This window comes from Pinus tabuliformis, chromosome 2_2, assembly GCF_031772625.1.
Source record: "Pinus tabuliformis cultivar Carrire ecotype Pingquan chromosome 2_2, CPIR1, whole genome shotgun sequence".
Classification (NCBI taxonomy): domain Eukaryota; kingdom Viridiplantae; phylum Streptophyta; class Pinopsida; order Pinales; family Pinaceae; genus Pinus; species Pinus tabuliformis.
In genome coordinates, this window is record NC_142300.1 from 343,589,694 (window position 1) to 343,603,750 (window position 14,057).

Consider the following 14,057-nt stretch of genomic DNA (forward strand, 5'->3'; position numbering starts at 1 on the left):
TTGTGTCAAGAGGCGCTCTCTAGCCTAATACAGTAGAGATGTTGTAATGTAATGCCATGTTTAACATTTTGACTCAGTTAAATTACATTTAAAAAAATAAAAAATAAAATAAATAATTTTTTTTGTAAGCTTGGTAGGACCTTTCTTTTTATTATCTTTAAAAAATAGGCAGGTTACATCTAAAAACTAAGTGGTTAGGTGGCCTCAACCTACCCAGAGGGAAACCTGATCCAGGTGGATTTTGGTGGCCACCCGCCTATTTGACCTAGACCTCTAGTCGGTTTCATCTGTTCCCTTGTTTATATGAAAATTTACTATTTTTAGTAGTTTTTCAGAGCAGTTTTGACCCCTTAAACGATGATTTTTTGAGGTCCTCCACAAGCCCATATCAATATGTAAGGGTCTATCACAAATCCTATAGTACTTGGAGAGATATTTCCAAGAAGGTATCGTATGCACCAAACGAAGATAATATGACCAAGTTACGACCCCGGGAAGTTGGCTGCCCAACTGACCCCAACGGGGCCCACAGACTCTTGGTATTACATATCCCGGGGTTAGGGTTTTCGTTGTTTATGGTTTTCTCTTGTTGTTCAATAATAAATAGGCCCTTGAGCCTCATTGTAACATAGTTCAGAGGCATGTAGCCAACACATCTCTTCTCAAAGATAAGCTACCATCGCTCGAGCAAGTTTATTTCCATTATGTTTGTAAGAATATTTCAATATTCTGATATTAATGAAATGAAGTGTTATTTCTATATTTATGGTTATATTTGTATTTTGTTGTGTTCTTGTTTAAGTTTGGATCAGTGGTATCAGAGCGGTCTTCTCTTTCTCTATTTTTCTTTGCATGTCCCTAACGAGGCAAGGGTATAAGGAGTTAGGGCTCAATCTGGTTGAACCTTTGCAAGACCAGCCTCACAAACCTCGACGACCTCCTATGGCAGAAGAAAAGAAAGACGAGGGGGTAGGAGATCCTATCAAAATATTTCTCAAGGAAGCCCTTAAGCGACAGAGGAACGCGATGATGGATAACTTTGCCCAAATACTTCGATGACTACCCACAGGCGATGCATCTTCATCTAACATCCACTCCTTTTAAGGTACAAGTTAACTTTGACATTCCCATATTTGAGGGCTAGATAGATGCATACGCCGTAGATAAATGGTTGAATTTGTCTTGAAGGATATTTTCAATCCATGACATTTCCAATCGGCAAAAGATTTATTTTTCACTTAAAGCCGCCCCACACGTCAAGGAATAGTGGGAAACCTACTGTGACCAAAAGGACGAGAGGGAATCCTCACTGTTTTCAACCACACCCACTTGGGATTCTTTCCAAGATGCCATCAAGGAACAATATTACCCTATCAGGAGATATGAAGATAAATACATAAAGTGAACCACGCTCCGATAGGGAAGGGACCATGATGTGTTGGAGTTTACAAATGTTTTCCATATCCACTGGACAAAGTTGGGTATCAAGGATTCTAAGTGACATTTAGTACTCAATTACCATGGCTATCTACATAAGTACATCTAGGATGAGATGTAGTTCCTGGACATCTCCTCCCTCGGCACGACATACCAATACACTGTCAAGATTAGGCAATAGTTTAAACGGAAGAAGAGAGACTTTGGGTCTATGAATCTGAAGCAAGGAAAAGGCACCCTCAAACCATAGAGCAAAGACCAAAGCCAAGGTGAGGTGACATAGGACAACCCACCAAAGCTGCAAGAAAATAACAACACCATGAAGACAAAGAAGGACACGAGAAATGGTGTGAGTTCCATAAGAGATCCACTCACAACACAAGTGAGTGACACGCTAAGAAGTCACTGGTGGCCGAGCTGAAGGCTTCCGATTCAGACGCATGTTTCGACTCTGAGTCAAAACCAAACAAGGGGAATGAAAAAGGGAAGCAGATCATTGATGTAGAGCCTAGTGCCATTGCGACCACCACCAAGATCTAGAAGAATGAGCCTGAAGATCTTGAGGAGGGGGAACACCTCTTCCACTCACAGATGTGGGTGAAGGGTTCTCCGCTGTAGTTCATTGTCGATAACAGGAGCCAAAAGAACCTCACTTTGGTAGAGGTCATGAAGTGGCTAGGCCTACCAACGATAGCACATGCGTAGTTGTACACCATTAGGTGGCTTCACCATGAACGAGATCTCCGGGTCAGCCAACAATGCCACCTTCCCTATAACATCAAGCCCTTCACGGATGAGGTACTGTGTGATGTTTCTCCTCTTGAAGTTTGTGGTGTATTATTAGGAAAGACATACTTGTGGAAGTGACATGTTGTATATGAGTCTAGACCTCGCTTTGTGATTATTACTTTGGGAAATAAGTCGTATAGGATACTAGATGTAACCCTCCTACCGCCATCTCTTTGATCACTGCAAATAAATGTAGTAAGATCGTTTCCCAGACTAGGAAATTTGTTTTCCTTATGATTCACCCTAAGGGAAAGAAGAAGGTTACGGCCATGACTTCCAGATAGGGCTCCTCCACATAGCAGCAACAGATAGACAAGGTCGTGGAGGAGTACACATGCAAATTTATTCCATTTTGAATGTGGAAAATTTGAGATTGTATGAGCCTACAATGATCGATGATCATGAAGAGAATGTTCAGATTCCATCTATAGAATAGTTTTCTCTAGAATATTTAAATGAGCCACATGAAGACTCAATTCTTGATAGGAGGATGAGGAATTCACCAAAGGAAATGTGGAGTATCTTCGAGTGGGGCTCAAAGGTACCAATCCAAGTAAATCAAGGTGGATTGAAATTGGGAAAGTGAGGGAGGTGTACGCTCACTTGCTTGCTGAGTAAAAACAGACTTTTGGTGGTCCAAAAACTTCTAGTGGGGAGGAATGATCTAGGGGATAAAAAATATGCTCAAAAATCAAAGTGCTCAAGTTATACCAAAAATGGGGCCAAATCATAGATCTCATCGTTTTGATTCCAACGATGCTTGAATTTTCTCAATCTGGCATCATATGAGGAAGTTATCACATTTTGACGTTTTTGACAAAAAACTAAAAATTCAACTTGTAAGGTTGACTAGGAAAATCGTATGATGACATGGCACTAACGTCAGTAGGTGACTCTACAATGTGGTGGTTAGATGAGTCAATCCCATGTTGACATGTGGCATGATTGACCAGGTAGAGGTGGTGAGTTTTAATTGATTGTGGTGATTATGGTTAGGACAACCACAAGCCACCATATGGCCCAATGAAAGGATGCCACATGGCCCTATGGGAGGCTGTTATGCTCTTAACCTGCAAGATGATACCAGAATACAAAATATGCGAAGAAATATACCCAGAACATAGAACAATGAGAAACAATAGCAAATATTTTATTATTCAAAAAGTAATGTTCACTTGCCTCTTCGAGGGGGCAACCTCCAATAGAGCTAAGCTCAATTAAAAAATAAGACACGATGCTCCTCGAGGGGAGTATCTATCCTTTATATAGGATTCATACATGCAATACCATGGGGAAATACCATGGTTCTTATTAATACCATCTATCTAATACCATGGCCCATTTGTAACTAACTGTGGTCCCTTCATTAAATGCGGGTTAACCACTTACAATTATTAATATGGGCTTTATTGACTCTTTACTTAACTATAACTATGACTCGATCCTATTACATAAATAAGGGGGTTAGGGTTGGACCCTAACATGCCCTCCCCCATGAGAATAGCCTTGTCCTCAAGGCTGAAGCTGTGGAAACTACTGAAGGATAGTGGCTGGTTCCCAGGTTGCATCTTCCGGATAGGTGTCTTTCCATTTGATGAGGACTTCCTTGATTGTGTGGCCACGCATGTGTCATTATCATGTGTCAAGAACCTATTCAGGTTGGAGCTGGATTGACCCTTCTTCATCCACTTCAGGTAGACTGGTTTGAATTATGCAATGGTTCCCAATTACTTTCTTGAGGCATGAGACATGAAAGATTGGATGGATTTTTGCAGTGGGTGGAAAAGCTACCTTGTAGGCGACTTCTCCAATGCGCTGAAGTACTTGATATGGTCCGTAGAATTTTGGAGATAATTTCTGACAACCCTTGTCTTTGAGTGATGTTTTCTTATATGCTTGCAACCTCAAAAATACCTGATCCCGTTCTTGAAATTGGCATTTTGAGTGATGTTGATCTGCCTGTTGCTTCATGCGGTTTTGGGCTTGATGAAGATTCTCTCTAAGGTGGGCTAGCATGGTTGTGCGGTTCTGTAGGAGTTGATCCACTGCTTGTACCTTCGAGCATCCCTTGATATAAGAAGTAGGGGAAGGAGGGAGTTGACCATAAACTACTTCATATGGAGTCATTTTGGTGGTGGCATGATAGTTGGTTTTATACCACCATTCGGCTAGAGGTAACCACCATACCCAGAGATGTTGCTTTTCTGAAGTGAAACACCTAAGGTAGATCTCCAGACATTTGTTGACTGCTTCAGTTTGACCATCAGTTTGTGGATGATAGGAAGTACTGAGTTGTAGTTGGGTACCTTGTAGTTGGAAGGGTTCCTGGCAAAAGTTCCTGGTGAAGATCAAGTCACGATTAGACACAATGGAAGTGGTGATCCATGAAAGATTGAGCGACCAAAGTCAGTGTAAAATAGTGGGGTAGGGCGCAAAAATGAGCATACTTAGAAAGACTATCCACAACCACCATGATGACTAACTTGTTTCCTGACTTTGGAAGACCCGTAATGAAATACATAGAAACCTTCGTCCAAATTGAGGTCGGGATGGGCAATGGCTGTAATGTGCCTAGGGATTTGACTGTTTCTCCTTTGTGGCACTGATAGATGTCGCATTCAACTACAAAAGTAAGAATTTCCTTTTTCATGTCTGTCCAAAAAAATGATCTTTGAGTGCAAGCATACGTCTTCTAAAAGCCTGAATGTCCTACAGTGGGAGATGAGTGCAACTCCACCAAAATGTGGCTTTTGAGGGTGGATGTTGGTGATATTACGACTCTGTCCTTATAGCAAAGAATCTCATCCTGCCACAAGTAGCCCGCTGTGGAATTTGGATCCGTCTGCAATTGATTAATGAGTTGGGAGAGCTAGGGATGTGAAAACCATTCCTTGCGAGCCTCTTCAATCCATTCTGGAATGGGAAGGGAAATTGCAAGCAGGGTACTTTCCTCCTCAAATTGGTAGGATAACGCATCTGCTACAATATTTTCATGCCCTTTCTTGTAAATTATCTCATAATCATATCCCAGAATTTTGGCGAGCCATTTATTTTGTTGTGGTGAGGATAGGCGTTACTCCAAAACATATTTAAGGCTTTGATGGTCGGTGCGGATTTGGAAACATTGCCCCGATAAGTATGGTCGCTAGGTATCTACTACATGTAAGATGGCCATCATCTCCTTCTCATAGGTAGATTGTCCCAGATTCTTCCCACTTAGTTGTTGGCTTGTGAAGACTAAGGGTCGACCTTCCTGGATTAAGACTGCCCCAATACCCGTACCAGAAGCATCACATTCAATCACAAAAGATTTGGTGAAGTCGGGTAGTGCTAAGACTGGAGTGGAACACATGGCATGTTTGAGAGCTGTAAAGGCTTGTTGTGCTTCATCATTCTAGAGGAATGAATTTTTATTGAGGAGTTGAGTGAGGGGCCTAGCAATGTGACCATAATTGCGGACAAATTTGCAATAGTAGCCCATGAGACCCAAAAATCCTCTCAAGCTCTTCAAGGTCTTTGATTGAGGCCAATCCTGCATTGCTTGAATCTTTTTGGGGTCCACCCTGACACCTTCACGCCCCACAATGTGGCCCAAATACTCAACTTCTTCCATGCCAAAAGAGAACTTGGTCATCTTGACAAATAATTTATGCTTGCGGAGTAGTTGCAAGAGCAGATCTACATGCTGAAGATGTGTGGCCTAGGTGCGACTGTAGATGAGGATGTTATCAAAGAAAACAAGGACAAATTTTCTGAGATACGGTTTGAGCAGGTGGTTCATAAGGCTCTGAAAAGTGGATGGGGCATTATAAAGACCAAATGGCATGACCAAGAACTCATAATGGCCTTCATGAGTTCGGAAAGCAGTCTTTGGAATGTATACTTCTTTCATGCGAATTTGGTTGTAGCCTGAGCGAAGGTCAAGATAGTAAAGAATTGAGCCCCATTTAGTTCATCCAACAAATCATCAACAACCGAGATGGGAAATTTATCTTTGACCAACAACTTATTGAGGGCCCTGAAGTGTAGACACATACACCATTCCCCATCTTTCTTGAGCACCATGACCACTGGCGATGAATAAGGACTAATGCTAGGGCGAATGACGCCTGCTTCCAAGAATTCTTTGATTATTTTTTCAATTTCATTCTTTTGGGTGAATGGATATCTATATTGGTGCACATTGGGTGGTTGGGCCCCTGGGACCAAAGTAATGCTATGATCATGTTCCCCTCTCGAGGGTGGAAGCTCATGAGGCTTGTCAAAGACTGGCAGATGGTTGTTTAAGATCTGTTGCATCTCAGGATGAATATGAAGAGAATTGGGTTCGAAGGCCTGGATGGCATTAAATTGGGCTATAACTCCATGGTGGCCCTTTTTTAACAATTTTTCCATATGATGTGCACTGATGATAGAGGGAGCTCCCACCTGGAGTCCGCGGAAGGGATGTGTGTGGTTGTTCTGCTTAAAGCTCATTTATAACTCCTGGAAATCCATTGTGATTGGCCAAGTGTGTGAAGCCATTCAACACCTAGGACAATGTTTCACCCTCCCATGTGTATGGCAAACATGTGGGTCTTTAACTGATAATCGCCCATTTGAAGTTTGACATTTTCACAGCGGCCTTCACATTTCATTGTCCCCCCATCAACAATTTGGACCAGGAAGTTAGAAACTGCTCAGACAAAACAATGCACTGCTTCTGCGACTCTTTGATGGATAAAATTATGTGTACTGCCACTATCAATCAAGACTACTACTGGGTGATGCTTAATAAAACCTCTAATTTTGAGAGTTTGAGGAGAAGAAATCCATACCAAAGTATGCAGCGAGATAACTGGTTCTTTACGTACATTGTCCTGCTAGTTATCCTCTTCTTCCTCCTCTGGTTCCTCAAGTGGTGGGGCTTCCTCCGATGAACTGTGATCAGTGGCATCAATTTGAAAGAATTTGGGCTCCTTGCATTTATTCCTAGGCGAGTATTTCTCATCACAGTAGTAACACAATCCTTGCTTTCTTCTTTCCGCCATTTCTGTTGGTGACACCTTTTGAACCTTGAGTGTTTGGGTAGTGCTTTGAGTCTGTGTGGGGCAACCCTTGGCGATGAAATTTGGGCGATTGGACTGGGCTAATAATGCACGTTCTACTTCACAAGCTATCCTGCAAGCATGCAGCCATGAGCTAGGGTGGTGCAGTCGGATGTGGGCTTGTATGGCTTCTTTGAGACCACTGATAAAACATTCCACGTAGAACTCATCGTGTAAACCTCCAGTGCATAAAGCTAAGGCTTCAAAGGTTGCAATATATTCATTCATTGTTCCTGTCTATCAGAGCTTAGTGAGATGACCCAAAAAATCAGATTCATGGTCAAAGCGATTCGTAAGAGCTTTTTTGAATGTCTGTCAAGTCAAGGGCCTTCCATAGCAACATTGATGCCATTGCCACCATTGCCATCTTTCATTGTCCAAGTACATGATACCCACGCTAAATTGAGTCGCATCATCCAGGATGTAATTCAATGTGAAATATTGCTCCATTTGTGCTATCCATGCAGCTGGGTGAGAGCCATCAAATTTATACATGTCGAGCTTGGGTGGTCACGGATGGGATTGTTGGTGGGTGCCAAAGAGGTGAAGAGACTGGCTAGACTCACCCTCACTATTTTCATTGTTAATATATGCCTCCGCGCGTTCCTCCACCTTGCCCTTAGAGAGTGTTTCATTTAAGTTCTTCAGCTACAACACAACATCTTTCAATTGTGCTTCAAGGTTGTCAATCCTCTAATTGGCCATAGCTTGAGCTCTAGTTTGTACTATGCACCGATCCGATGTACTTGAAATTTGGGACCGCCCAAAATTTTTGGCACTAATAATTGAATGGTACCACCTTGCTCAGCTCATTGACCTGATTCTTATGGGCTAAGTCACCAATAAGCGCCTCGCGGGGTTTCTTATACTCTTTTTTTTTTTAATTTACTCCGGACGAAGTTTTACTCCTTGCTTAGGAATATTGCAGTAGATGAATCCCAGAAATGTCAATGCTGCCCAAAGTCCTGCGAAAATCACGCCTAGGTATAGGAACCCACACAATTAGTTAGATCTGAATGGCAGATCTGACTGTTGCAACGGCTATAGAGCCCAAACTGCTAGATCTGGATGGCAGATCTGATGGATCTAAGAGATTTGAATGGCTGATCTAATAGATCTGGACAATGGAACTAATTGCTGTTGCTGCTACAAACCCCACTTGTGAGATCTGATCTGGCAAATATTATACGTGACACAGAGATAGAGAAGGGAACTATGGTCTCCATGAGTGTCAGGTGCTATAGATCGCAATATACATAAGGGTCTAACAGTAGTACTCAGCCCAATTTTTCAGGGCACTAACCAAGGAGGATCAACTGTACCCTTAGCTATACAACCTGACTACCCTATCGTACGCGTAAGTAATCTCTCCGAGTGCTGTTCTCGGTGTACTGTAGCAGCAAGATGGCCGACGGTTTATCTATGGTGAGGTTTCAAGGGAGCTAGGGGGCTTCCAATATACCCAGAGGGTACTTGGAAGACAGTCCGTGCGCGCTTCTGTCTAATGCACTACTACTTGAAGGGGTACCCATAGGGGTTATAAGGGAGTCCAACAAGCATGACCACCTCTTGTATTTCCTGTGTGCATGCCTCCCTAAATTCGCAGGTTTATGTGCTCAACGACAGATCCCATGGTTTAAAGACGCCGAAACACGTCTCTAACCAAATTTTTTTTGCTAAAAATTGGAGATCCCACCGGCCCTGGAAAGTGCTCTGATACCACTTGTTATGCTCTTAACCTGTAGGACGATACCAGAATACCAAATATGTGAAGAAATATACCCAAAAGATAGAACAATGAGAAATAACAGCAAGTATTTTATTATTCAGAAGCAATGTTCACTTGCCTCTTCGAGGGGGAAACCTCCAATAGAGTTGAGCTCAATTATAAAATAATACACGATGCTCCTCGAGGGGAGTCTCTATCCTTTATATAGGATTCATACATGCAATACCATGGGGCAATACCATGGTTCTTCTTAATACCATCTATCTAATACCATGGCCCATTTGCAACTAACTGTGGTCCCCTCATTAAATACGGGTTAACCACTTACAATTATTAATATTGTCTTTATTGACTCTTTACTTAACTATAACTATGACTTGATCCTATTACATAAATAAGGGGGTTAGGGTTGGACCCTAACAGAGGCTGCCAAGTGGCCTAGGCTCCTTGGCTAGTTTTTTTTATGGATCGACTCACCTCCGCTAGAGTTGGTGAAATTGAAATTGTAGCTAAAATAGTTGTTGGATAAAGGATACACAGACCTAGTGTATCACCTTGGGGCCCCTAACGTTGTTTGTAAAGAAGAAGGATGCCACACTGTCAATCCTCTTTTTGATTAAATTTTTTTCTATGGTTTTGACTTCTCTAGCATTAAAAATACCTCTTTTGTAATTTATGATGACATTTTCCCATATTTTTCCTATATTAACACTTTACCAAGGCAATTTTATTGAATGTTTGATTTCTAAATTTGATGTAATTAATTACTTTGTAAAAGAAAATTGTAGATTCTAGTAGATTTCACGAATCATCCTTCATTATTATATTTGCAGGTGGCATTGGTAAAATCAAGAACATGGTAGCTTAAATGCAACAATAATTGCTAAATTCACCCACATCCAAGTTTTAGAGATCAGATCCATGATTTGAGTGCCCAACAAGGTTGATTGGATCATATATCATCCTTAGAGTAGGTTTTAATTAATTTAGAACAAGATTTTTGGGTGTGTTGTTGAATTTTTGCTTATAAGAAAACTTAGCTTGCCAAAGTATGTTATTCTTTGGAGATCTCAGATTTTGACTTGGAAGCTTGGATTTGGATTGTAGACTTATTCTTAGACATTGTGATCAATTTATGGAGTAGTTTTGAAATGCCAACAATTGATTTTAAGTTGACTGTACTTGCTAAGCAGTGGAAGGGCCCCCCACCACTCAAGAAAATGTACTATTTCATTGTTGTGTGTTAATATGGTAAAATTTTATTTTTCTAGTTGTTTATTATTACATCTTTCATGTTTATATGCTTTGATTGCATCTTGTACATTTATATTTAAAACTAGTTTCTTGGTCAATGTGTAGATAAGATTTAAAGCTACTTTTAAAACCCCTGTTCATAAGTGTTTTAGTGTAATTATTTCAACTTATTATTATCATAAGTTAAATAGGCATAACAACCATACTCATTCATTATTGCATTAATAAAATACATATTTTTTTGTAGGTTTAAGTGTGTTTCCAAGTCTTATTTATTATAGATTAGTTATGTTTTGAAGGATCAATCTAATTGGCAAAAGTAAACAAGGCACCGAGATTTCCATTCACCAACTTTCTAGGAGAATAATGCCTCAACCTCTAGAGAACTTTTCCATTTATCCTTTAATTTATAAAACATCAAAGTTCCTTAATATTTATCTACTAATTTTCTTAGGATAGATTGATGGTTTGAGAACATACTAAGCTAAAGGAATGAGTAGAAGACTAGAGTGATTTCCCATTTTCACTCTCACAGATGGGGAAGGCATTGTGCATTCTCAACCTTTTAACTAGCCTTGGGTCAAAATTGATTGGATTGACTAAAATATTACTAGAGTGTTCGCTTCCATCCATAGAAAAGAAAGGCCATAATGTATTAATCAAACTTTTGGATTGAAAATCCTTTAACCATTTTTGTTTCCCATCATTTGGGTGAAATCTCGATGTTCTGAACATGATCGCATAGAGAAATTTGATATGCATGAGAAATCTTAGTATATGCCCAATCCAAAGTGTTCTTAAGTAAAGTTAGTGTGATTCCCATTGAAATCTTGTGTGATTAGATTAAAAGCTTTTTTTCATGGTTCCTTATCTTAGCTGCTAGTTTTGATTTAGAAGTGACAACCAATATAACTTAACTCATTACATACTATAGCATGCTTCATATCTTATGAATACCGAATCGATATAAAAATCATGTCCTATTTTAGATATCTAAATTAGACTAACACACTATGATTATGCCTTGATCACATGTACTTAAATAAAGCTACACTGAAGAATAAATACCCGTTTCCCAAAATCTATGATCTATTTGATGAACTAAGAGGAGCCATATTGTTTTCCAAAATAGATATGATATTTGGATCTCATCAAGTCAAAATTAAAGATGAAGACATTCACAAGACAACTTTCAGGATTAGATGTAAGCACTATGAGTTTGTAGTGGTACCCTTTGGACTCACAAATACCCCAACCACATTCATGTGCCTAATGAATAATGCTCTTAGCCTTGTATTTGGACAATTTTTTGTTATTGATATTTTGGTTTACTAAAAAACCAAAGAAGAACATGAAGAGCACCTGGAGGTGCTGTTACAATTATTGTGGGAAGACAAATTATATGCCAAACTTAGTAAATGTGATTCCTTCCAATCACAGGTACAATATTTGGGACACACCATCTCAAAGGAAGGAGTAGCTATCGACCTAGAAAAGATCAAGGCCATAATGGAGTGGCACAATCCTCGAAATGTTACAAAGGTCATATCCTTCATAAGGTTGGCCATATATTACTGATGGTTTATTCAAGTTTTTTCGAAGAATAGACATCCAATCACAACTTTACAGAACAAAGGAGTAAAATTTCAATGGAAATAAGACTACACATATAGCTTTGAGCAACTTGAATACTTACTCACACATCCACCTATTCTGTGCATAACAAACCTAAAGAAGGATTTTCTAGATTTAAGACCTCTGTGGTTTAAATATTTTGATTTATTTTCCGGAGAATCCATAGTAAGAACCATTTTCTACCAACGTTTCAAATCCCAATCGGGATCCATCATCAGGACTTCTTGAATGCTTGATAGAAGAAGAGCTAATTTAAGAGATTAAATAGTAATGAGGAGAGTAATTTGAGAAGAATGTTGGCTATCCTTTTGAATAATTTTGAATAATTTTGAAGGATAGCCAACATTCTTCTCAAATTACTCTCCTCATTACCATTTAATCTCTTAAATTAGCTGTTCTTCTATCAATCATTCAAGAAGTCCTGATGATGGATCCCGGTTGGGATTTGAAATGTTGGCAGAAAATGGTTCTTACTGTGGATTCTCCGGAAACTAAATCAAAGGATTTTCTAGTTTTCATAGATGCTTGCAAGGAACGAATAGGTGGAGTCTTAATGAAAGAAGTACATGTAATATGCTATGAATGAATGAAACTAATGGAGCACGAGTGGAACTATGTGACTCATGACTTGGAGCTAGTAACAATCATGCATGCGCTAAATATGTGGAGACACTACTTTCTTGGGAGAAGGTTTGTGTTGATGACAGATAATGGAGAACTAAGATACTTGTTTGATCAACCTAACTTAAATGATAGAAAGCCAAATGGTTGGCTTTAATTAGTGAATTTGATTATGAAATCAAGCATATTAAGGGAAAAGAAAACCATATAACATATGCACATAGTAGAACTCTACAAGTATCTCACTCAGCAACCATGATCGCTTGTGAAATTGACCCCAAAGAAAATATTAAATAGAAATGATACATGATGAGAATGTCTAGTATGTGAAGGAATTCTTACAACATGAACCATATGGAAAAATAAGCAAGAATTACAAGTTAACTGATGATGGTATGTTGTTGTTCAAAGATAAATGTCATGTACCCCATGTGACCAACTCAAAGAAACTCATAATGGATGAGTTTCACAAAAGACCTTATTCAGGTCATCCTGTTTACTAGAAAATGATAACAACCATAAAGAAATCATATTATTGGCCAATAATTAAGAAGGAAATAGTTGAATATATTTCCAAGTTCCTAGAATGAAACAAGTCAAAGTATAGTGTAGACATCAAGAAATATTACTACGAACAATTCCAATCCCTAAATAGAAATAGGAAGTCATGTCCATGGAATTCATCAAAATATTTCCAAAGACATCTAAACAACATGGTGCCATTATGGTTGTCGTGGATAAATTAAGCAAGGAAACTCACTCTATAGCTGTTAAATCCACCCTCAAAGCTATTGATCTAACTCATATTTTAATGCAAGAAATATTCAGATTGCATGACATACCCAAGAACATCATTTCATAATGGGATGCCAAGCTCACTTCAGATTTTTGGAAAGGAATATTTGCAGGCTTTGGGACTCAACTAGTTTTTATTACAACTTGTCATCCTCTGACATATGGCCAAATTAAAAGGGTAAAAAATATTAGAATACATGTTTAGGATGTATGTCATGTATCAGTCGAAGAGGTGGGAAAAATTCCTACCATCAATTGAATTTGCATACAACAATGGGTGCCAAGAGTCACCGAAGATGAATCCTTTCAAAGAAATGTATGGTATAAAATGAAATATTCCCATTAGTTGGGATCAATACAACAAAACCATATGATTAACATCCCTTTTTGCTTCATTTTTTGCATATAGAGTCCATTTTGTTGCTATTTGTGTCCATTTATCAAATATGGTGCAAAAATTGATGCAAAATTTGCATCGAGTTTTGCACCAAATCTTACACCAATTTTAACACCAGGTATTGCAATAGGTTTTGCACTAGGTTTTATGCCAAGTTTTGTGCCATCCTTTGCACTAGATTTAGTTCCAAGTTTTTCATCAAGTTAGGCACCTAATTTTGTTTCACCTACTTTTTCATCCTCTATTGGATCCACTGTTTGCACCTACATTTGCATCAACTTTTGCATCCTTTTTTAAACCATTATTTGCATCC